The sequence below is a fragment of the Ambystoma mexicanum genome, chromosome 1p (genome assembly GCF_040938575.1).
Source record: "Ambystoma mexicanum isolate Mex_15411 chromosome 1p, UKY_AmexF1_1, whole genome shotgun sequence".
Lineage (NCBI taxonomy): Eukaryota > Metazoa > Chordata > Amphibia > Caudata > Ambystomatidae > Ambystoma > Ambystoma mexicanum.
In genome coordinates this window covers 291699201-291723863 of record NC_090921.1, presented here as the reverse complement: position 1 = coordinate 291723863, position 24663 = coordinate 291699201, and the positions used below count along the sequence as shown (strand labels likewise).

Below are 24663 nucleotides of genomic sequence, written 5' to 3'. Positions count from 1 at the left end.
CATGGGGCCTGGTGGGGGCATCCCTGCTGGTGCAAGTGGTGCAATCCAGGGGCAGGGGCATGAGGCAGCACAGCTCGCCGTGGAGGTGCCTGTGCATGTCACTGTCCCATACACTGTGACTGCACCACCATGCACCAGCAGGGATGCCCCATCCCAGGCCCGTCCGCAGGTAGGGGGGATGTCCATGTCATCTGACTCCCCTCCACCTGCGGACGAGGGGACCCCTGGCCGTATGGAGAAGGTCCTGATTGGTGTCGCGTTGCGCACGGCTGTCATTCGTGATGAGGTGCGTGCTTCCCGGGGGGAGCACGCACGTCATCATGAAGAGCACTGTGCCAACGTGGCCCAGTTGGGAGAGGTCATGGTCGGGGGTCTCGTACATGTGTCGGGCACTCTGGCGACCCTCTCCTCCTCTGTGGAGGCTATGCGCCAGTCGTACTCCATGCCGTCTTCCGGCCAAGATGCCACCAGGGCCCCCTGTGGACCTGCCCCGACCAATGCAGCCACCTCGGTGGGGATCCCATCCCTGCCACAGTCGGGAGTCGGAGGTCCAGCAGGGGTGGACACACCAGCAACTGGACCCCAGCAGATGGAGGATGTGACGGCATCATCGGGCAGGGCACGTGCACGACGGCGTCGGTGGTTTCCATCAGCCTGGATGCCGTCGTGCTGGCACAGGCAGTTGCGTCGGAGGCAGCAGCAGGTTCAACGTGGGAGGCATCATGGCTCGGGGCCATCAACATCAGGGGTGCAGGCATCGGCCGGAGGGCAGGAGAACCCTGGAATGGGAGTGGCTTCCGTGTGGGCGCGGTTGTGCCAGCAGATAGGTGCGGAGCGGCAGCGGGCAGAGGAAGAACGGCTCACAATGGTCAGGACGGAGGACTCCATGCGGAGGGCGCTGAGGCGGGCTGAGTGCCTCGAGGGTATTCGCAGGGAGTTGGAGCTGGACACTGCATTATCCCTGCGAGACCTCGGGGCCAGGGAACATGCCCGCCTCCAAGCCATTGAACAGGAGTTCGATGATGCCCTGGCCCATGCCAACAACCAGTGAGCCGTCGGACTAGCCCGCTGCTCTTGTAAATAGTTATGTGGTTAGTGTTAGGTTTCCTTTGGTTTTTTATTTATTTTGGACCTTTTGGACTATGGACCACATTTTTGTAAATACTTTTTATATTAGGTAGGATTTTTATATAGGTTTCATTTCTTCAGTTGGGATCATGGACCCTGGATTGTTTAGCTGTATATAGTTGACTGTTGGATTTTTGTGTTTTTTTTTTTGATTTACCCATGGAGCAATGGTTTTCGGTTTTGTTTTTACCTTGGATTTACTTTCTTGAACTGTGACTTTGGACACCTTTCCTTTGGATTATGATTTGTGGTTTTTCATTATTTTACGGACATGCTGCTTTTGGTTTTTTATTCCCATTGTCATTTGTTTATTTTTAATTCCATTTATGCTGTTTTTAATACATTATTTTTCATCAGACTTCAATGTGTAGTATCATCTCATTGGTATCATGCATATCATGATATGGGTTTTGAGATTCACTGACACATATTGGGTGTATGTGAGGGACATGTGTTCATTTCCAAACTTGCAATTGGGGTTCTATCATGTCATTGCCATTTCTAAGTGGGTGGATGCAATACTCGGGTGGGTGTTTGGCATTTGGAGGCTGACCATAAGGGCCAGGGATCTAGATTGTGATGACATGTTGGCTGGGGGACATGTGTGGGGGCCTGCTGGCAGGTGCCCCGCAATGCTGGGGGGTGGGGGTGCAGGGGGACATGAGTGGAACATGAGTGGGGGCCTGCTGGCAGGTGCCCCGCAATGCTGGGGGGTGGGGGTGCAGGGGGACATGAGTGGGACATGAGTGGGGGCCTGCTGGCAGGTGCCCCGCAATGCTGGGGGGTGGGGGCGCAGGGGGACATGAGTGGGACATGAGTGGGGACCTGCTGACAGGTGCCCCACAATGCTGGGGGGTGGGGGTGCAGGGGGACATGAGTGGGACATGAGTGGGGGCCTGCTGGCAGGTGCCCCGCAATGCTGGGGGGTGGGGGTGCAAGGGGACATGAGTTGGTGATCATTAGTGCAAGGAGACATGTGCCTTTGCTGGGGGGCATGCCCATGTTGGGTGGGCTGCCTGTGGGACATGACCAGGGATGCAGGGTAGTCCCCTGTGGTGTGGGCTGCCTGCAGGGGCCGTGGAGGGTGTACAGGGAACACCTGGGAGGACCCACACTACCAAATCACAGGTAGGTCTCCCCGGCACCCCTGTAATACACGTGCCCAGGCCAATCGCGTGTGGAACTTCTCGCGCACCCCTGAAATACACGCGCCTAGGCCAATCGCGTGTGGAACTTCTCGCGCACCCCTGAAATACACGCGCCCAGGCCAATCGCATGTGGAACTTCTCGCGCACCCCTGAAATACACGCGCCCAGGCCAATCGCGTGTGGAACTTCTCGCGCACCCCTGAAATACACGCGCCCAGGCCAATCGCGTGTGGAACTTCTCGCGCACCCCTAAAATACACGCGCCCAGGCCAATCGCGTGTGGAACTTCTCGCACACCCCTGAAATACACGCGCATAGGCCAATCGCGTGTGGAACTTCTCGCGCACCTCTGAAATACACGCGCCCAGGCCAATCGCGTGTGGAACTTCTCGCGCACCCCTGAAATACACGCGCCCAGGCCAATCGCATGTGGAACTTCTCGCGCACCCCTGAAATACACGCGCCCAGGCCAATCGCGTGTGGAACTTCTCGCGCACCCCTGAAATACACGCGCCCAGGCCAATCGCGTGTGGAACTTCTCGCGCACCCCTGAAATACACGCGCACAGGCCAATCGCGTGTGGACCTCTGAAATACACGCGCCCAGGCCAATCGCGTGTGGAACTTCTCGCGCACCCCTGAAATACACGCGCCCAGGCCAATCGCGTGTGGAACTTCTCGCGCACCCCTGAAATACACGTGCCCAGGCCAATCGCGTGTGGAACTTCTCGCGCACCCCTCAAATACACGCGCCCAGGCCAATCACGTGTGGAACTTCTCGCGCACCTCTGAAATACACGCACACGCTCCCCCAGGCCCGATCGCGTGTGAAACTTCTTGCACACCTCTCAAATACACGCGCCAAGGCCAATCGCGTGTGGAACTTCTCGCGCACCCCTGAAATACACGCGCACAGGCCAATCGTGTGTGGAACTTCTCGTGCACCCCTGAAATACACGCGCCCAGGCCAATCGCGTGTGGAACGTCTCACGCACCCCTGAAATACATGCACATGCTCCCCCAGGCCCGATCGCGTGTGGCACTTCTCGCACACGCGTGTTCCCGAAACCCGTAATACTCGTTCCCCGCTTTGCATTTGCTGTTTGCCAGTCCGTTGAACTGGTCCAGGGTTGGCGCAGCCCTTGGCGATGGTTTTGCGATCTTGATGGCTTTTCCTTGCGCGAAGGCGTTCTTGGGGGCGTAACTGGTGCTGCTGCAGGCTCGCTGCGCCACTCTGCGCCACGTCTGCTTTTGGAGGCGAGAATCCATGAATACGCTGTGCGCGGAATCGATTTTATCACACGCGGCTGGCGCAGACATCCGCACGGGCACGCTGAGCGCCAGCCGCGTGCGACACTTTTGTGAGGAATTACATGAATCGGCCTGTGTGGATCTTGTGCCAGAAATCGGCGCTCCGATTATGTGCAGCGTTTGGATAGCGAAACTGGATGGAGAAAGTAAAATGGTATGTGGTCAGGAAAATGGGGTCCGTTGCATGCTGTGTGCATGCGATTGAGAATGCTGTGTTACCAAGTGACAAACGGAGAGACTATATGCAAGGACTGCCTGCGAACCAGTAGAAAATAACCATTGCAATCCAATGTACCATTCATGCTAAACAACTGTTCATTATTTGAGGTCTAGCTACAGAAGGCTGTAGCTCTCTGCCAAATCAATTGCATACATGCGGTATCTGGGCTTTCCATCAAAAATGAATTCATCGAATTCCTTTCCATAAAATTTTATTCTTTGAAAATACTTTGCATCGAAATTTATTTTCATTGAATATAATTCGATGGATTCCGATGGATTTTAGGGTTGGGGGGTGGCCTTGGGGGTTAGGGGGGAGGGTGTTGGCGGAACCCCCCCCCCATTACATAATACACACTAGAACGTTGCATGAAGCGGGCCAGTGCCAAAATACTTTGAAGTTTTCGGCACTGGACAGCTCCATGTAACGTTTTAACATGTAAAATAAATGCATGGAAGTGCTATCTTTTGCACGTAAAAGTACATATCCATCAATATATTCGATGGACAAGTTTCGATGGATATGTACTTTTACATGTGGAAGGTGGCAATTCGATGCATTTATATTCAATGCATTTCCTTTGATGGATTTCCTTTTCGATTAAATGTTTTAGTTGAAAAGACCATAAACCTATGCATGCTTTAAAGACTGGTGTCGTGGCTCTTCCATCATGCAGAAAGCGCTTCTCATTGCTCGTTTGCATCTTGGATTCTTTGTCCTCTCAGTCTGTTTCTTTCAAACGATCTCAAACTGCCGTTCCGAACCCATAGAAATAGAAATTCTACTAGAACCATGTCACTAGTTTTGTTCACTTGTGTCTTCCAGGTGCACATGAAAGTGGACAAAACGACCTCCTGCTCGGCCGATTCCCAGAGTGGTTCTGTGCGCACAACAGTATTTTGTACTACCATGATTCACTTTCACATACAAAACGCATCCTAATCACAATTGTGTACTGTATCATGTCTTGCTGCATCTCTCTGTAACTAAGAAATCTGTCTGTAACAATCGCCACGATGCCCACAGGCTGATGTGCGCTCTACAAATTTGAATAAATAAATAAATAAACCTGCACTGGCTTTCATTGCATTCACTTATTCTGCAATTCAAACTGGGCAGCCTGGACTTCAAGGCAGTAGTCCTGAGGACTCCAGGGTTTCTGGCAGAGAGGTTATTTCTACCAGGAGGTTCTATAGATTCTCTCAGAAAACATCACGCGCCTGGATATCAAATGGCTTAAGCACGTTGGGTCTCTAAAAAGCCTTCCCGGACACAGTACTGGGCCTCATTACGAGTTTGGCAGTAACTCGTCTGTGAATCTGCCGGATTACCACCAAAATCAATTACTGTCACTGCCATTTGGTGCTGCGGATTTATTTTGGGATTGCAAGTGGTGGTAGGGTGGTGTTAATCCCCATTTGCAGAGTTCATAGGCCTCCATGGGATTTTTGGTGGATTTACGTCCGGTGGTAATTCTGCTGATCTTGACGATTTGATGTGGCTTGGTGGAGGATTTATCTCCAGCTGTTTGCTGGAGGTAAATCCTCCACCCTCCCACCAAACTTGTAATGCGGCAGCAATGCACTGTGTTTACACACACTGCCGTACTTGTAATGAAGGCCAGTGTTTTGATTTTGAAATTACCTATCCAATTCCCTACACATGTCCGTTCCTTACTGGCCTCAAGAAGCGGTTGAATCTTATTTAGTTAAACTTGCTTTTTCTCTTGTGTCTTGAGATTGCCCACTTCAATGTTTTTAGGATTAATTTAGGGTTCTGTTTTTTTTTATTTATAGTGTACTTTTGCGTCTGTCAAATGAACTCATTTTTATAAATTATATTTCTTATTTCGTTAACAACTGTCTGCACCTTCCTTCTGAATTTGGGTTGGGGAGTGCTTTAAGAGAATTTCAAATAAATAAACGTTAACTTGAGCACTAGCCTGATATATTTGTATGTGCAGGAGGGCATTTTAATGCAATATCATAAACCGCCTACAGTGAAATGTGCCTTTATCTGTGGGTGATGCTGGAGCAGCAAGAAAATTAGACGCGCTGCATCCAAACGCAGGAATTTATATTGAGTAGAGGGACTCTATTGCAGGACATAAATGGGAGAAACATTAAAGAGAGGGACTGTGGGAGTTTCATTGCTTCTAAATAAGTACATATGGGACCTCAATGACATGAGAGAGACTCTTTCTCCAAATCAATCAGTCTATTGCTTAAACAGAATACCCGCCCTTGGGCTGTAGATGTGCAATGTTATTGGTATGCCCACATAGTTCTAATAATAGTTCACATAGTTCTAATAATAGGTGGAGTACAGATGGCATGTATTAAAGTCCATTCAAACTTGCTATTGAATCAATGGCATGCTACTTAGACGGTCACAGTACCAGGTGTGGTGAAGTCCACTTCCTCACTCTGGGAATCTCCAGTGAAGTGACACAGAGTTGGCTCCTAAATCTACCAAGAGAAAGAGGGAGACCTGAGCTAGGCCATGCTATCCCAGGGGCAGTCAACCATCCTCACACAAGTCCTCCACACTTATACATTTGAGGACAAATAGGTGGAGCGATTCCACACTCAGGGCGGGGCAAGAGGTTGACCACCAGAGAGAGGACCGTCCAATGGGAGGGACTAGCAAGCCCCAAGTTAAACCTCAGAAATGGAAGACCCTAAGGGGTGGGCCCTACCATCCCGTCCCTATGCCAATGACAAAGAGAGTGGGATTTAGTAACTCCAAAATGGCAGGTGGCTACTTGAAGCTGTGGTCCAGCAGACAGTAGTGGTCCACCCAGGCCCAGAGAACTATGACTCACAGGTTTCATATTCCAAACCTGCACACCTGAGTTCCCTTAACCAAGAAAGAGGCTTGAAAGCATGGCCGGGGGAGGCAGGCAGAAACGGACTGCTCAAGGTGGGTTCCAATCCCAACCCCAATTGTTTCTAATGTATATCTTGTCTTCTCTCATTACTTGAGTTTGCTTTACTTTCAACTGACGCTGCTGCTTCTTCTCTTTCCTCCTCTCTTTTCACTACTCTCAATTCTCTCTATTGGGCATCCTGCTTTTCCCCCACTCATAAACCCGCCACAACCCTGATTTTCTCCACAGCTTCAGTCTCAACAGTGCTTGCTTCGCTGCAAGACCCATGCTCTCTGATCTTTCCACCCTTTCCTCTCTTCATTCTGCTTTTGATACTGCACTTCTGTCGGCTAAACGTTCCTACTTTTCTATTCTCCTGCACTCCTATTCTTCTCATCCTCGTTGTCTCTTTCAAACTCTAGCTTGTATGCTCTCTTCTCCCTCTCCTGAACCAGCTCTCTTCTCTCTTTTAACTACTGATCTCGCTTCTTATTTCTCTTCTAAGGTCACTCTCCTTACCTCTGCTATTATCTCCCGGCAGGATAGCTTAACGGCAACGTGCGCACCTTGGAAGCAAGACGACACAAAGCAACACAGGTTCGGTCCCCGGGTCCGCGTTTAGAAACCTCTGGGTGTTTAAGTGCGTTATAAATATGCAACTAAGACAAAAAAAAAACTATTACGCAACTGAAAAAACAAACAATTCCTGTAACAGCGCCTCGATGCCCGCGGGCTGTGTGTGCGCTTTAAAAATGCAAATAAAAATAAAAAATCTCTTCTGCTTTGTCTGGTACTCCCCCTGCTCTTTCTTCATTGTCTGCTTCCTCATCTTCCTTCACCCCCCTAGTGAATACTGATAGCTCTGCTCTGTTGGCTAAAACACACCCTACCTCTGCTTCTCCTGATCCTCTGCTATCTTCTCTTGTTCTTAAAGTCTATCCACTTCGCCTTCCTTTTCTTACTACTCTGCTCAATATTTCCCTTTCTTTCTCTGTATTTCCTTCTTTCTTTCAACATGTGACCATTCTTCTTAATCTAAAAAGTCCTTCCCTAAATTCCACTCTTCCCTCCAACTACTGTCCTATTTCTCTCCTTTCTTATTTGTCTACGCTTTTGGAGAGTACTGTCTATTCTCAAGTCCCTTTGTTTATTACCTCTAATTTCTTCCTTCTCCATTTCCAATCTGGTTTCCACCCCCACCATTCTACTGAAACTGCTCTTCTGTTGGTGTGCAATTCCCTACTATCTGCTGACTACACTAAGCACTCTTCCCTTTTAGTACTTCTTGACTTGCCAGAAGTGTTTGCACTGTTGGTCACCTTCTCCTGCTCTCCTTTGTTTCCTCTCTTGGCCTTTCTGGTTCTGTTTTCAACTGGTTTAAATCTTAAATCGCGGCTCTTCACCAGGATGCCCTTCAGGGCTCTTTTCTCGGTCCTCACCTTTTTTCCCTTTATACTTGTCCTCTTGGTCCTATTATCTCTTCCTTTGCTATCTCCCACCACGATTACGCTGATGATACACAACTCTTTTTGTATCGTTCTCTTCTTTTGCCCCTGTGATTCATGATAACATTTCTTCTTGCTTACTGGCTATCCAATTTTGAATGCCTGATTATTTCTTAGTCTTAGATTCTTCTAAAACTGAAGTTCTCTTCTATCCTGCTTCTAAATTTCCTTCCCCGCTCCCACCCCTCTCAATCTTCACTGTACCTATTTCTACTATCGCTTGAAGTCTTAGTGTTTACCTGGATTCTTCACTCTCTTTTGCACGTCACATCTCCTCTATTTCTTGTTCCTATCGTGCACATCTTTACAACATTCATAAAACTTGCCCTACTGTCTTTCTTTTCATACCACTAAACTGCTTGCATGTTCACTAATATTCTCACATCTCTTTTTCATTGCTCTCCTCTTCTCTTTGGTCTTTCTCTTTCACATCGGAGCCCTCTTAAATCTATCATTCTTCCATTCAGTTACTTTTCTATCTGTGTTCTCGTTCTCTTTCGCATCTAAGCCTTCTTAAATCTATCCTTCTTCCATTCAGTTACTTTTTTATTTGTGTTCTTACGATTCTATTTCACCTGCGCATTCATCCTTGCACTGGCTTCCCTTCCACTCTCGGCTTAAATGTTCTCTGTTTGGGTTTCAAATCACTTCATAATGTTTCTCCACCCTGTCTATCTTCGCTTGTGTCCTTCTACTCCCCTGCTCAATCTCTTCGCTTGAACTCCCAATTTCTTGTCACAGTCCCTCGGCCACTATGTGCACAGTCACGCTTTTGTTCATTTACTTTTTTGGCCCCACTGCACTGGAACGCTATCCCGCTTCATATTCGTTCCCTTTCCTCTTACCCTCTTTTCCGTACTTATGTGAAACAACATCTGTCTTCTACATAATGACTTCTTCTTGCCTTTCTCCATTGTTTACAATCGAAGTACCGTTTTTTTTCTGCATGGCACTTTGGTGTTAAGCGTGATATACACACAAATAAATACACAAAGGAAACAAATACAAAGGTCCCACACCAGACCTGCAAGCTATCCCAGAGGCAGAGCCCAACAGCCAATCCCCATCCCATCTAGTACACCTGCATCTTCTTTTTACCAGAGAGAGGCTGGCACACAGGAGCCTGCAAGCTTGCGATGAGACCAAACTGAGGAGCCAAGAGAACTGTGGCTGCTGGTAAAAAGTGAGGAGATGCTGACCATAAACAGTAAAGATGACCAGGGAGGTGCCAAGAGGGGTGAAGAAGAAACAAGAAATAGTTATGCAGAAGATTATTGAGGAGAGAAGTGGTGCCTAGAGGTCTGAGGAATATGTGAGGGACAGGAATGAGTCAGAGAAGAAGATTAACGAGGCGACAGTTGTGAGTGAGAGTGAGTTCAAGATGGGCATTGAGTAGATAAGAGGTGTTCAGAGGGACAAAGAAGTTGAGGGAGATAGGACAGATCGAGCTAACATTGATTCCACAGAGGAAGGTGCCGAGAGGGGTGAAGAAGCTGGGAGAGATATTGAATATTTAGAGATTTGGACTGAGAAAATGAAGGTGTCCAAAGAGGTGAAGCAGGTATGGAAGAGAGTAAAAAGTGGCAAGAAGAATACAGCAATGACGGGTGGGTATGAAGAGAGAAGGCACTGGAGACAATGGATGAGGTGCTGGTGCAGGAGTTGATAAAGAAAGTGGAGGAATGGAGAGCAGGAGGTCGGAGGATGGTCAGGTGAACAAGAGGACAATTTGAGACAGGCATTAAGACAATTGAAAGAAGAGTGGGAGGGCAGGATGTGGTCAGAGGAGGAGCTATGTCAGTTCTGTTGGCGAGAACCTGAGGATCAGTTTAGTGGGGTATGGGCTGATGAGGAGGGCAAACGATGGAAAGAATCCACAAGAGGAGGAATTAGGGTAGTTGGACACCCCCCTGTCCGACTACACTATGCTTCCCAAGCCCCTTATTCCCTGCAGCCAAGATTCAGAGGCTGCCATGGAGCTAGACTGCCCCACGAAACAGAGGATGTGAATATTGGAAGAGGACTAGTGACCAGTAACAACAGGTCAAGAAAAGGGGAGCTGTCCCAGTGAAAACCAGTATTATTAAGGACTGTCCACAAAACCCTCAAGATGGCTACTCCCAGATACTGGCAAACCAGAGAGCTTACTTAAAGACTTTTTTTTTTTTTAAATCTGTTTTATTATTTTCATTGTGTCATCAACGTGAATATACACAAAAAACAAAGTGCAATCACACCCATCCCACCCTCCCCCCTCCCTATCCCAACTTGTCCGGGCCCAAACGTGTTACACCACCAGTTCATCCACGTGATTGTTGTGAGTCATCTGTGTCATCGCCAGAGGAGCTTCCCTTATTGGGGCTGAACAGCGTAACCGTTAGCTCCACCCATTGTAGTAGGTCGTCTGAGGTGTCCTGCCTTTGTTGGCACTGCGCCATCTCCCAGACCGCTGTCTCTGCATTCGTCCATTTGCGGAGGTCTTGCCACCAAGTCAGCAAGCAGGGGGCCCGCGGGCGCTTCCAGTTCATTGCAATGCGTCTCTTCACCAGTATATACATTAGGTCTTTTAGTTTATTGAGTGGTCTGTTCTTCTTGCTTCTGGGGTATCTGCCGAGGATGCATGCTTTTGGCGTATGAACTTCTAGGGTGATGTTCGCCTCGGCCACCCTGGCTTTGACCTGGGCCCAGAAAGACTGAATGGCGGGGCATCCCCAAAACATATGTTACATCGCCGCGTGGGCTTCGCTGCATTTGGGGCACCCAGTGGTCTCAGCTCCACTAAATCTGGAGATGACGTCTGGTGTGAGATACGCTCTATTCGTAATGTAGAATTGGATGAGTTGGAACCTGGCGTTCCTGGATACCTTCCTGTGGTATACCATTATGGCCCCCCATTCATTGTCTTCGAATTGTGATCCTAGTTCCTGTTCCCACGCTGCCTTACACTGGAGGTTTCGTTGGGTGACGCTGTCTAGCAGTGTGTCATATATTCTTGAGGTCTCATGGCCACCCTCGGCCGCCCCGAGCAGGTCCTCAATGTGTTCGTGACCAGTGTTTAACGGATCCGTCGATGGCCAGCGGGTCACCAGTTTCCTAACCACTGCATTGTGGAGTAAGAACTGTCCCGTGTGGATACCAGAGACTTTTTGTAACTCCGCGAAGGTTAAAATTCCCTGATCGTCCGCCAGGTCGCCCAGGGTGGCTACGCCGCAAGGTTCCCAAGTGTCTCTTATTATCCTATGGCTTCCCGGTCTGTTGGCCATGATGGCGGCTATAGGGATCTGAGGAGAGTAGGGGTGAGGGATCAGTGCAGCCTTACAGGCCCTCCGCCAGATTTGGACCCCCAAGAGAATCAGGTATGAGTGAGGTTGTTTAGACTTGGGTTCAGACCATAGCAGGTCCCTGAGGAGCAATTGCGGGACTTGCGGCTGTAGCAAGCGAGTGTCCGTAGTGGCCTCGTCGGCCATCCATTGTATCACGTGCTTCAATTGTCCGGCCAGGTAATACAGTTCGAAGTTGGGCACTCTGAGGCCCCCCTTGTCATACGGTCTCTGCATCGTTTCGAGGGCGACCCTACGCCTGCCATCCTGCCACAAGAATGTTCTGCACAGTCTGTGTAGTTCGTTGAAAAATTGTCGTGGTATGTTGTGTGGTACGTTGGTGAAGAAATATAGTAGTCTGGGAAGCGCCACCATTTTCAGTAGGCCCACCCTGCCCGCTACCGATAGCGGCAGCCTGCTCCAGAACTCCATTGATCTTGCCAGGCCTTCCTTTGCCCTCACTGTGTTCAGTACGTGCTCAGTCTTGGGGTCTCTGTGCACCCTGATGCCCAGGTATTTGAAGGAGGAGGGTTCCCAGTTTAGGGCAAGATCGGGGAGCTGACCGGCCATTTTCCCGCTCAAGGCGGCGAGGGGGAATAGGCATGATTTGTCACGGTTGATCTGGATCCCCGTGTATCTGTGAAATCTATCTAAGGTTTCCAGTATGTAGGGCAGTATGTGTGTGGGGTTTGTTAGATAGAGGAGCATATCGTCGGCGTACATGGAAATCACATGGTTCACCCCGTCTACTAGTATGCCCCCATCCCCGTATTCCTGTCTCACGTATGCTGCCACGGGTTCTATAGCTATAATATACAGCATGGGTGACAGGGGGCATCCCTGCCTAGTTCCTCGAGAAAGCTCCCATTTGTGTGAGAAGGTGCTGTTGGTGCGTACTCTGGCCTCTGGATTGGTGTAAAGGAGTGTGACCCATTTTATGTAGCTGAGCCCTATTCCCATCTTAGACATGGTGGCCAGGAGCCATCTCCAGCGCACTGAGTCAAATGCTTTAGAGGCGTCAAGGGATGCTACTGCACATTGTGTCCGTCTGCCTTCAGTGCTGTGGATGACATGGTGCAGTCTGCGTAGGTTTTCCGTAATGGTTCTACCGGGCACATATGCTGTCTGGTCTTGGTGGATCAGAGACGGGATGACTCTGCGTAACCTCATGGCCAGGATTGCCGCAAGAATCTTGCTATCTGTGTTCAGTAAGGATAGCGGCCTGTACGAGCCGCACTCTGCGCCATCTTTATCAGGTTTCAAGAGGGGTATGATGGTTGCCTCCCTCATGGTGCTGGGTAGTCGGCCTGTGTCGTATGCCTCGTTGAAGACTTGGGTAAGTAGTGGGGCTAGTTCGTCTTCATAGGCCTTATAGAACTCGCCCGGGAGCCCATCCGGGCCTGGGGTTTTCCCTGCGGGGAGCGTTCTAATGATCACTGCGACCTCGTCGGGGGTTATTGGCCCTTCCAGGGATTCAGCCGCGTGTTCCTCGAGGTGTGGTAAATCAATGATGTCCAATACATCCTCTATTTCAGTGTCTGTTGGCTGTGAGGGGTCGGTGTAGAGGGCCTGATAGTACCTCGTGAATATATGGTTTATGGCTGCTTGTGAGTACGTGTCTACGCCTTCATCATCGCGCATGTGGCAGATAGGTATTCTGGGGGTTTCCCGCTTGCAAAGCCACGCTAGTAGCTTGCCCGGTTTGTCACCGAGGGCGTGGTTTCTTTCGATATATTTTGTGTAGCTGAGTTTCCCGAGGGCCTCCCAATGTTGTAGACAGGCCTTCTTTAGTTCGATTATGCTATGTACGTGGGCTGGGTCTGAGGAGGCCAAAGATTCTAGTTGCTGCAGCTCGTTTTCAGCACTAGCCAACTTAGCTGTGATAGACTTTTGGGCCCCCCCTATGATGGCTATCGCCTCCCCCCTAATCACTACTTTGTAAGCTTCCCATGCCGTGCTGACATGTTGGACGCTGTCCTTATTTGTCAGCCAATAGTTCGCCGTGCATTGCCTAATCTGTTCTTGGAAAGCCTTGTCTAACAGTGCTTCGCCTCTGAGTCTCCATGTGGGTATGGGGGGTCGCGGTGCCGTTAATGTCCAGGAGGTTACTATGGGGGAGTGATCAGACAGCACTCTAGCGAGGTATTGCGTGTCTTCAAATGTGTCTAAGTGTTCCTCGCTCACCAGTAGGCTGTCGATTCTAGTGTAGACCGCGTGAGGGGGTGAGTAAAAGGAGTAGCCTCTGTCTTCCGGGTGCTGAGTCCTCCAGAGGTCTAGCAGGGCGTATTGATGTAAGAGGGCTTTCAGTATTTTAGCGGGAGGGGAGGGGCGGGTATGTTTGCTATCCGATCTGTCCATACGCGGGTCAAGGGTTCAGTTATGATCGCCACCCCATATGAGCGTGCCGTCTCTGTCCGGGCTAAGCCGGGTGTATAAGGAGCGGAAGAAGACCGTCGCATCATGGTTGGGGGCATAGGTGTTTACTAGGCAGAATTCTCTGCCGTCTATGGTGCCTCTGAGCAAGGCCATCCTACCTTCGTTATCGATGTGGGTGCATGTGAGGTTGACGGGAATGGAGGGGGCAATCCATATCAGGACTCCCCGTGCATAGTTAGAGTACGTGGTGCCTATCAGGGTTCCTCTCCATCTCTTAGCCAGTGCCGCTAGTTTCTGTGCATTCAGGTGGGTTTCCTGCAATAGGGCGATTCCTATCTTGTGGTGTTTGAGGAAGGTGTGGACCCTGTGTTGTTTGATGTAGCTGTTCAGGCCCCTAACGTTCCATGACATGACTTTAACAACGTTAGTCATGGGTGTAGCGTGAGTGTGAGGACGTGGGTGGGCTGCCCTGTGGCGTCGCCCCCCGGCCTATCAGTGTGTGGTTCAGTGGCCTGCTCTGGCGGTGGCACTTAACAATACTAGTTTGAAGTGGTGATGTGTGGTGGTCAAGGTGGTTCCGGACTTTCCCATTAACTAACTGGGACGGGATGCTAACGGGCGATTTCCCGACCCTACGAACAGTGAACTTGGCGTTAGCCAATAACAGAACTAGTCTAACGGGGTTCCCCCCATCCTGACATCCCCGTTTCTGCTCCATTAGACCTACGGTCCTCTGGTGCCCTACGGGCGGGTTAGATACCCAAAGAGATTCGGGGGTGCGGGCCAATCCCCTTGGTAGTGTCCGATACCACGCGGTGCCATTCGGTCAGCTCCAAGGCACTCGATGGTGCCACAATCTGCAAGGTGAGATTACTTCGCATACGTCCCGATAAAGTGGTTTCATTAGGCTTCCCTGGGGGTGCCGTTTTCTCTTGTTTTCCGTTGCCTTCCTTCTATGTCAGGGATCTGCTCCCTGTCCATCCATTCATTTATATCTGTCGGTGATTCGAAGAGGTGCGTTCGATTGTTATGGATGATCTTAAGTCTGGCCGGGTATAGTAGCATGTATCGCAAGCCCGCATTTTTCAATCTGGCCTTGATGTGGGCGAATTGAGCTCTGCTCCTTTGGACCTGGAGGGTATAGTCCGGGTAGATTGCGATTTTGGCGGAGCCAGACTCAATGTGGCCCCCATTCCGTGAGTGAGCCAGGATAGTCTCTCTGTCTTTGTAATTGAGGACTTTAGCTATTATCGGCCTTGGCGGGTTCCCCGGTGGTGGGCGCTTAGTGAGAGATCTGTGCGCCCTCTCAATGGTGAACCCCTGAGACAATTTGCCGGCACCGACCTCTTGCAGCAGCAGATTTTCGACAAAGTTCGTGGGGTCGTTCCCTTCCGTCCCCTCCGGCAATCCGATAATTCTTATGTTATTGCGGCGTGCCCGTCCTTCCGCCTCGTCCGCCCTGTCTTCGAGGTTCTTGACTTTCTGGGCTAGGGCATCTACCTCACTTAAGAGGCGAGTTTTGGCGTCAGTATTTTCTTTAACCTGGGACTCCAATGCCTCCGTTCTGCCCGCAATGGAGCGCACATCTTGTCTGAGTAGGTTTAAGTCGATGGCCACGGCATCTATCTTGCCCTCCATGGTTTTTTGGAGCGCCATAATGGCTTCCAGTAGTTGCGAGTTCGTGGGTTCAGAGGGTCCTACCTCCAAGGTCGTCGAGGCGGCATCTGGTTTGAGGGCGCCAGTGGCTGCGAACGCCTCCATGGTTGTCTGCTTGTGCTTGTTCCTGGCGCCTTTTGCAGACATCTCTTGTGCGGGCGGGCTTGGAATGGGGGGCGCCGGCGGGTTGGGGTGCTGGGGGGCGAGGATTATGATCTCGGCAGACCCTTGCTTCCGGAGCGCCCCGGCCTCCAATAGGGCCGGTGGTAGAGTGCAACCTCTCTCAGGGATGATGCAGCAGGTTCGGTCGACGAGCCGAATGTCCCCCCAGCCCTGTTCCCACTCCGTACCTCGTAGCGCTGTTACCGGGTCTGGGCCCTTCGAAGTGCGCCTCTACCGCAGGGGAGGCGCACGGGGCAGATGCAGTCTCCGGCCGTCGGTCGACTGGGCCTGCAATTCTCCCTGGTAGCCGGAGTCCGAGGCGAGCCTCCTTTTTCGCTCTGTGTTGGGCGCGATCCGGCGCTCGTCTCTTCCGCGGTCAGCAAGCGGTCGCCATTTTGAGTCGTGCGCTTTCCTCCTACACCACGGCGTTTCTCCTCAGTGAGGCCACGCACCGGCCCCAAAACACCGTCGGAAGGTCAGCCGACTGTACCGAAGCGATCTTCGGGTCGCAGGTGTAGTTTCATTCAAGGTGGATGCAGGTTGTGGACAAAATGATGAGCGCATCAACGGAGCTGCTACGAAGCGCGGCTTTCTCACATGGCGGTCGGCCACGCCCCCAGCTTACTTAAAGACTTGTTTGTTTATAATGATCCGTTGATGTGGGGCGGGAACGTCAGCATATTCTAAGGCTTCAGAAAAATAATTTTTGAATGTTTAATTCCTCTTCAATTTTAGTTAGCAATTACTGGACCTATCTTGACACGTTGCAGTTTCACTTTATGCCGTCTTCATTCTGTGGTCTCTCTCTTCTGTGATTGTCTGGTCATTGTTTCCACATCACACAGGGCACAGTCCCTCTAGCAAGTAGAGGGGCAGGAAAGATGTGGATGCTACAAAGACAATTGGAACATCTACTCAAACTCTATTTAAACTTTTGAGCTCGAATCACCCATTTCTTTCAGGCAAATGAAGGCATGGGCTGGGAAATGTGGGACCCAGTTCAGGAAGGGCATCTGAATGGACGTGTCATAGAGGGAGACAAGTGTGTGGAAGGGGTGTATCTGCTTATTTCAAAGGTGCATCCCAATTCATAAAGATTATGCACTTGAAAATGTGTAGCAATGGAAAGCAGGCTCTTAAGCCTGCTTGGGACAGGTAGTAGCACAAAGCATAGAAGGGTTAATTTTGTCCCTTCTATGAATTTGTTTTTAACCAGTACTGTCCCAGCACCATTTCTAGCCTTTTTCTCAGTTTTCATGGCAACAGACACTTTAAGGGCCTGTCATCATGGTGAAATGTGCTGCCTCGTGATATGCACTGCCCGTTCTAAGTGAAAAGATCTTTTCTCTTAGAGACCGATTTAGAAAGACCGCTTCGTAACAGCACGGGGCGGTCTTTCTAAATCGGACTGTCACACCCATACCACACACGAGTTCGCGCAGGGGCTGACAGGCAGATCCGACCAAGGAAGCGCAGGACCAGGAGCAGGGGTAAGTTTGTGGGTGCGTGTGTATGTTGGTGTGTGTTGTGTGTATGTATGTGTATTGGTTTGGGGGATCCTCGGCTGGGGGTGGGGGCTGTGGCAGGTGCTGAAATCCGGTGGGAGTGGTTGGGTGGTGGGGAGAGGGGGTTGTGGCTGAAATCCCTTCAGGGAGGGTGGGGAAGAACGATGGGGGGCATCAGGGTGTGAACCCCCTCCCCCGAATATAGATATATTTTTCTATACCTTTTAAAGTTCTTAAGAGAAAAAGACCTTCACAATGTTGTTCGACGATGAAAAGAAAATCGGTCTTTTTCTCTTGAGACCTTTAAAATGAGGTATTTTCACAAAGAACCGCACTGCCAGCTCCCACGTGACTGCTGAGCCTTGGATAGACTGCCGGCACACCATTTGTGCTAGGGCACAGCGCTTGTGAAGCATTCAGGGGACCATTGTGAATATGGTGGTTTGAGTATTTCTAAGAATCACTCAAGTGAGCGAAGTGACTCCTCGTTTTATTAAGCTAGGCTTGACAAAACAAAAGGGGTGATGGCTGGAAGGTTTAGAATGAATCTTAACCTCAGGGGTTGCTCTGGGCAACCCTCCAGGCCATTGTTTTTCAGCCTTCCAAGCCATTACAGAACGGGGAAAGACCATTTGCAACTCGGGCTTAGCCCCAGCCCAAGCTAGTCTTGTTGACACCTCATATCACAACACTATTTTGTTCAGTTTATCTTGACAGCAGGGGTCAAGCACTAAAACATAAAAAAGTGGGGGGACTCTTAAAATAACAATTGAATGTGGTGTCACCAGAAATTATTTAGCATATTATAGTGCCCTCTGAAAAAAAAAGTGGGGGACTCTATCCACCCGCCTGTACTCTCGACTTGAGCCCTGCTGGATAGGTAGAACATCCACAAATGAACATGGGGAAGCGGATCACGTGCTCGTGCGTGCGGCGTGCCATGGTGTGGGGAGATAGCCACGGAGCTGCCTTGCGTGCTTTGTTTGTTGTTGCAGCAGCTCCCAGTGCCGGCTGGAGGGAGGGGCTCGGAGGTTGCGAGAGAATGGCAGGCCGGGCGAGGAACAAAGCAGCGAGGCCTCGGCGGAGAGGCAGGAGAGAATGATGCGTTGAGGGATTGAGACGAGAGATGCGCCGCTGCGGCATGCATTATTCAGCAGGAACCCATCATGCACAGCCTGCCCTGAGCCTGCATCCTGGCGGCCTGTTATTGACTGTCAGGCAAGCGGAGTGCGGTTACAGGCAGGGGTGGGCTAGCCTGCAGGGAAGGAGATTGCCCGGTGGGCAGCTGCACCATGGGCCTCACTTGTGTGGGCACACATTTTATTTGCACATGTTCTCACGAGAAAGGGGTTGTTGGGCTTGCTCAAAATGTGTAATATGGGATCACTTTGATCATTATTTCCAGGGCCTCATTTGGTACCCATTCCACCCCGTGCTTCGGTACAACTGTAGTTCATGTCATGGGTTGGGGGCTACCAGCGCACCTGAATGTGCAAATTAGGACTGTTAGATTTTGTAAACTGGGCATGTCCCCATACATGCAAAGTGGAAACGCCCTGCGATTCTGCACCCTGGCAATATATAGGTATTCCGCCAGCTGGGAATGGGACTATATTCCGCACAGCGTGGAGGAAAATGCGTTGAGTTTCTGCATGCTGGAAATCCACGTGAATGGGAAACTGGGACTATACTGGGGTCACTGGGAGATGAAGCAACCTTCTCAAATACACATCCTAGATACTCAACAACAGTTTGACCATAATGGTAAAAAGAGGTGGTATTTTATATATCACCTGTTTTTATACAACTCATGGTGTTTGTGCATTTGTAATTAGCCAGAAATCTGCATGCTCTATTTGGCATACAATGCATACAGGGAATACAGCAAGTGAAAAGCCCCAGCAGTATTTACAGCTTGATTACGAGTTGGAAACCCACCTGAAAACCTCCAAAAATACCCACAGAGTGTGTGTTACTCGACCACAAAGTTGGTGACAGTGCATGGCGGCTGTACCAAAATGCTACACTGGCCAATGTTTGGGGAAAAATTGCTGGTGAGTAAAAAAATGCTGCTTGGAAAAACCCTTGCGCCAATACCATACATTTCCCGATGGGCATTTTTGCATGCGGGACCCCCAGCTCCCTCACATATATTAAACAATGGAAGAGTAATTAAGATATACAAAATGCTACAATCTACATTTAGCGGCAATTACTGGCAACTTAATTCAAAAACTGTCCAGGTTCAAGCCAATCACCGAAAAAGTGGACACATGGTCAAAGTGCGAGGCACACCGTGGAGCGACCCGGGTGCACACCGTGGAGCGACGCCGAAGCACACCGTGGAGCGACGGGCACGGATTCTCTCTGAAACATCTTTTTTTTTGTTGTTGAAAACGTCATTAAATTATCCTGGGGTCCAACAAACGTATGTTACATTTGACAAAAATCTTACTTCAAAACCATACATTCATTTCCTTAGATTCTCCCAGGATCCCGGATGTTCAACAACATGTTGTGCTTTGGCCGTGCATTAAATTATTCTGTAACCCCTATTCCCAATTCCAACCTTATACCCCCTACATATTGTCCAACAATATATACCACAACCTCCCCAATCCCAACATACCTCCAACTACCAAATCCCAACAGCACACACTCTCTACCCAAACCAAAGAACCACATGCCATGTCGAATCCCAAAAAATCACTACTCTACCCCAGCACCCCGATTATACATTAAGGCGTTAATCCAATAGCGCCCTGGCCAGGTGTTTTTGCAGTATGGATCCTGGCAGAAAGGTAGAACATTTGAAGGGGGCCAGTAGTCAAGTCCTTCGTGGTGGAAACAAATGGGGCTGATGTTGACCATCTCTTACCCATCCTGCTGGAAAGGGGGACCCCATCCTCTCCAGAATTCCAAAGGGCAGTGTGGACCTATTTGTCATAGCCTCCCTCATCCTCTGGCTCTGGAAACTAGTCACTGACGCCCTAGACCCCTGCAACACGCACTGCTTAGCTAGGTACAAATGCCCCTTCCTCTCCAATCATCTAGCTAGGCACCACTCCACTTTGCTCTCCAGGCATCTAGCTAGGCACCACCCCACCTTGCTCTCCAGGCATCTAGCTAGGTACCACCACACCTTTTTCTCTAGGTTTCTAGCTAGGTACCACCACACCTATCTCTCCAGTCATCTAGCTAGGCACCACCCTACCTTTCTCTCCAGTCATCTAGCTAGCTACCACCCCACCTTTCTCCTCAGTCATCTAGCTAGGCACCACCCCACATTTCTCTCCAGTCATATAGCTAGGCACCACCCCACCTTGCTCTCCAGGCTTCTAGCTAGGTACCACCACACCTTTCTCTCCATTCATCTAGCTAGGCACCACCCCACCTTTACCTCCAGGTTTCCAGCTAGCTACCACCACATATTTCTCTAGTCATCTACCTAGGCACCGTCCGACCTTTCCCTCCAGTCATCTAGCTAGGCACCACCCCATCTTTCTCTCCAGTCATATGGCTAGGTACCACCATACCGTTCTCTCCCGTCACCTAGTAAGGCACCACCCCACCTTTCTCTCCAGTCATCTAGCTAGGCACCACCCCACCTTTCTCTCCAGTCATCTAGCTAGATACCACCCGACCTTTCTCTCCAGTTATCTAGCTAGGCACCACCCCATCTTTCTCTCCGCTGATCTAGCTAGGCACCACCCCATCTTTCTCTCCAGTCATCTAGCTAGGTACCACCATACCTTTCTCTCCAGTCATCTAGCTAGGCACCACCCCACATTTCTCTCAAGTCATCTAGCTAGGCAGCACCCCACCTTTCTCTCCAGTCATCTAGCTAGATATCACCCGACCTGTCTCTCCAGTCATCTAGCTAGGTACCACCCCACCTTTGTCTCCAGTCACTCAATCGGCGTCTGGGCATCATACCTCAGTTCCATGGGTCATGGCCTGTCCAAAAGTACCTTTGTTTGATAATATGGGAAGTGCCCCATCAGCACTTGGACCTCTGCCTTGAGCCCCTGGACCACTCCTTTGGGCCCCTGGCCCTCTCCCATGGGCCCCTGTAGCTGGTTATGTAGAGTCAGGGTGAAGGTATTGAACCAGCAGTGGTTTCAAGATCATCTGCACCATAATGAAATGATGTTGGATGAAATTCACCCCAAGGATGATGACAGGTGACATCCTGGTAGCCCAACACCCTAGACAGCCCTCGGTACCTGGGCCTGCTGATTCCTACACCGTTGTACCCACTGGCACAGCACAGCCTCCAGGGACCTCATATGATTGATGTATCTGTGTTAGGTGCAGAACATTGGGAAACACACTTCATTCTTGTATTTAAGGTTTCCAAGACGAATTTGCAATCTTTGGATTGCCACAGAATACACTTGCTAATTTTTAAATGCAGGCTATTTTCATTGATACATTTTTCAGTATAGAATGACTCTTTTATGTTTCTCAAAGTTTTGTACACATTTGTTTGTGCATCTTTCAGAGAGAGGGTTAGTTGTACATTGTGTATTACTTTCTTAATGTTATGTAGAGAATTTCATATTAAATCTTGCCATCTATTTTGGTAATAAATCCAATGTATGATATATGTGCACGGTTTTGATGGGAGAATTACTTTGAAATATTATTTTAATGTATTTGTTGTCCTTTTTTGTTAATACGTGTTTGTTATCCCAGATAGTAGAAGAAATAATTTAACCTCACCACATCATTTCTGGGGTATCCACCTTTGATGTAAATTCTACATCACCTGGGTGATATGTCTGAAGGTGGTGTGAGTGCAGGGAATAGCGCCAGAATTCATTCTTTCTTTCTTTCTTTCTTTCTTTCTTTCTTTCTTTCTTTCTTTCTTTCTTTCTTTCTTCCTTTCTCGCACAAAACCTAGAGGCATCTGGGCTCTAGTTACTGTACAAGTGCTTTAGAGCATTCTACAGTGCAGGACTGAGTATGACTTTTCAGGAAGATGCGTTTGCAGCAGAGTGCTACTTCAGTAAAAATTGGTAAGTTGCAGGTAACATCCAAAACAGCCAACTGCTGCACAAAATCAAAATAGGTAGGTTGCAGCAACAACAATCAAATATAACAATCATTTGCAGCAAAGTGCTGCTTAGAGTCCAATTAGGTAGGATGTGGGTAACATTCCTTGCAGCCAAATGCAGTATAAGATTACATTAGGTAGGTTGCAGGTAGCAGTCATTTACAGCCAAATGCTGTGTGAAGTCAAATCAGGGAGATTATAGGTAAAGTCTGTTTGCAGCAACAAGCTGCTAAGTCAAAATAGGTGGAGTACAGATAGGAAACATGGCCTTTTATCTCGGCATCTCGCTGCTAGTGGCAGAAGACTCCCAAAAGTTAAACATGAATAAGAACCTGCGAGTGGGTTACAATGTATGTGCACAGTATGGCAAAGGCTTACCTTCTGGTGTGGGGGGACTACTTCATGTGTGCAAACACGCGTAAAAGGTGAAACTACGAGTATAAGGCATCTATTCGCACATGAGGTTCGGAAAATGCTCATAGAAGTTGGGATATTAAAGGTGGGTGGTGAACAGGGGATATCCGCTGGGTCAGTGAGATGCAGGCAGCATAGATCATGTGAACAACATAGGCTCCTGTCCCGGGGTTCCTGTGTCTCCCATGGGCAAGCGCAGGTGAATAGACACCCGCGTGCACTAAAGTAACCCTGAGTATTCCACTCAGCTCACAGTGACAAGCCCGCCTTTGTTAATATTGTGCTTTTGATTAGTTCTCTGTGCCCTGCATTTTACAGACCGACTGCACATGAATTGGACAGCATGTCCTCGACTACACGGGCTTAATTTCACTTGTGTTCGAATGTCGGTATTAATTTCCTGCCGCCTCTTCACACCACGAATTAGGATTGACGCTTTTTTTTGTTAAAAGGTATACAGAAACATTGCCTTTATTAAAGTTCATTCTCTTCAAAAAAGACCCTCAGATTAAACCGTCGTGTTTCTCTCTCTATTTGACTTAGGACATCCTGTGAATCTGATGCCACGACGCCGTTTCTAAGTTCCACACTGGATGCATAAATGATGTTTAGTAGAATTTCCCTCCAGTTTCGTGTATGACCTACCTGGCGACACTCGGAAGTAAGCCATTCTCTGCATGAATAAAACTGTTCTGTGCCCCGATGTTTTTTGAGCCCTGCCCTTGGTAGTAATAACCTGATAAATGGTAATACCAATAGGAAAAAGAACCAATTTAAAATGACTGGCCATTTTTCATCTATTTATGTAGACTATGCCATGAATCATCTAGATTACTAGTAATCAGGCATTAGGTGGGACAATTCTGTCCCCGAAAGAGTCATTGATGGCTTTGCCTTTACTTTTTTGATCACACTCAACCCAGGAGGTACTGGTAAGGGTTGGATCTCTCTTATGTGTCACACAAGGGTATGTTAACTGTGTTCTGTGGCAAGCACGGATTTAAAACTAGCTTGTATACAGGACAAAGATTGATAGTAGATCTACATATATTTTGCAATATGAGAAATAAAATAGACAGCCAATATGAGTTTTGTGTATACATCAGAGGTTATGTATTTAAGGACATTTTAGTCCCACTTTTTAAGTCAATGTTCTGATGTCCCGTGATTAATTGTATATATATGTATTTTTTTAGATCTTTGACGCCAATTGTAAATTGTTCATAAGGCTCATCCTGAAGAAATGTCCTGTCCTGAAGATGGCCACTACATTTATCTTCTGTATGGACACTTGAGAAACTGTCCCATCTGATTATTGGCCGAAACATGTCAACATTTTTATCTCAGTAAATGTCTAATTTTAGTCATTTTGTATAACCTGTGTATTAGGATTAGAAAGTATATTAAGTTGCCTCATCTTTTATGTTCGTTCTTTTTCTGGTTTTTTGTTACCTGTAGCCTTGCCTTATTTTCCCTGACACAAAACACTGTACTTTCATTTTTGTGCGCGTTCTTATCTGTTGATGTATTAGTCGAGTTGCCTTCTAATATGTTTGACATCCCCAATTAAAATTACTTTCATGTATGCTCACGCATGTGGCTGTCTATAGTTGCTGTCTGCACAGATTAATGCTGTCTTGTAAATGTATACATGTGTGACAATAAGTTTTCCAACCCATCTTTGAGGTTAGAGTAGTGAGGGGTAAGCAATTCTCCAGTGCCAGTTCCCTGACACACTTATATATTTCCTCGTCATTTATCCCTATTTTGAGAATTGCTCCCCCGTTAACAAAAAACGCTGGGATCGGGCCTACTTTTTTAGTACATAACAGTAAAGACAGACACAATTGAACACAGTTCAAGGGTATTTATTAAAACTTTATAATGGGTGAGATAAATGCCTATTCTAAACCTAGATCTAATATGGGAGCAAGCTACGATCATCAGATAATAAGGCAGTCCTAGCGGCGTCTTATCAAATAAAAAGGGCT

The 24663-nt window shown here is 48.7% G+C and overlaps 1 long non-coding RNA gene across 3 annotated transcripts; it reads left to right on the top strand.

The window, feature by feature from the left end:
- Positions 1–18162: 18162 nt before the first annotated feature.
- Positions 18163–24263, top strand: LOC138569302 (uncharacterized). Of its 3 annotated transcripts, none has more exons than XR_011303208.1 (4): positions 18163–19253; positions 22991–23124; positions 23216–23333; positions 23869–24263. It is a non-coding gene; the product is annotated as an uncharacterized lncRNA (long non-coding RNA). The 3 variants fall into 3 exon arrangements; XR_011303209.1 differs by having other exon boundaries at positions 18164–18417; XR_011303207.1 differs by having other exon boundaries at positions 18164–22220.
- Positions 24264–24663: the final 400 nt, after the last annotated feature.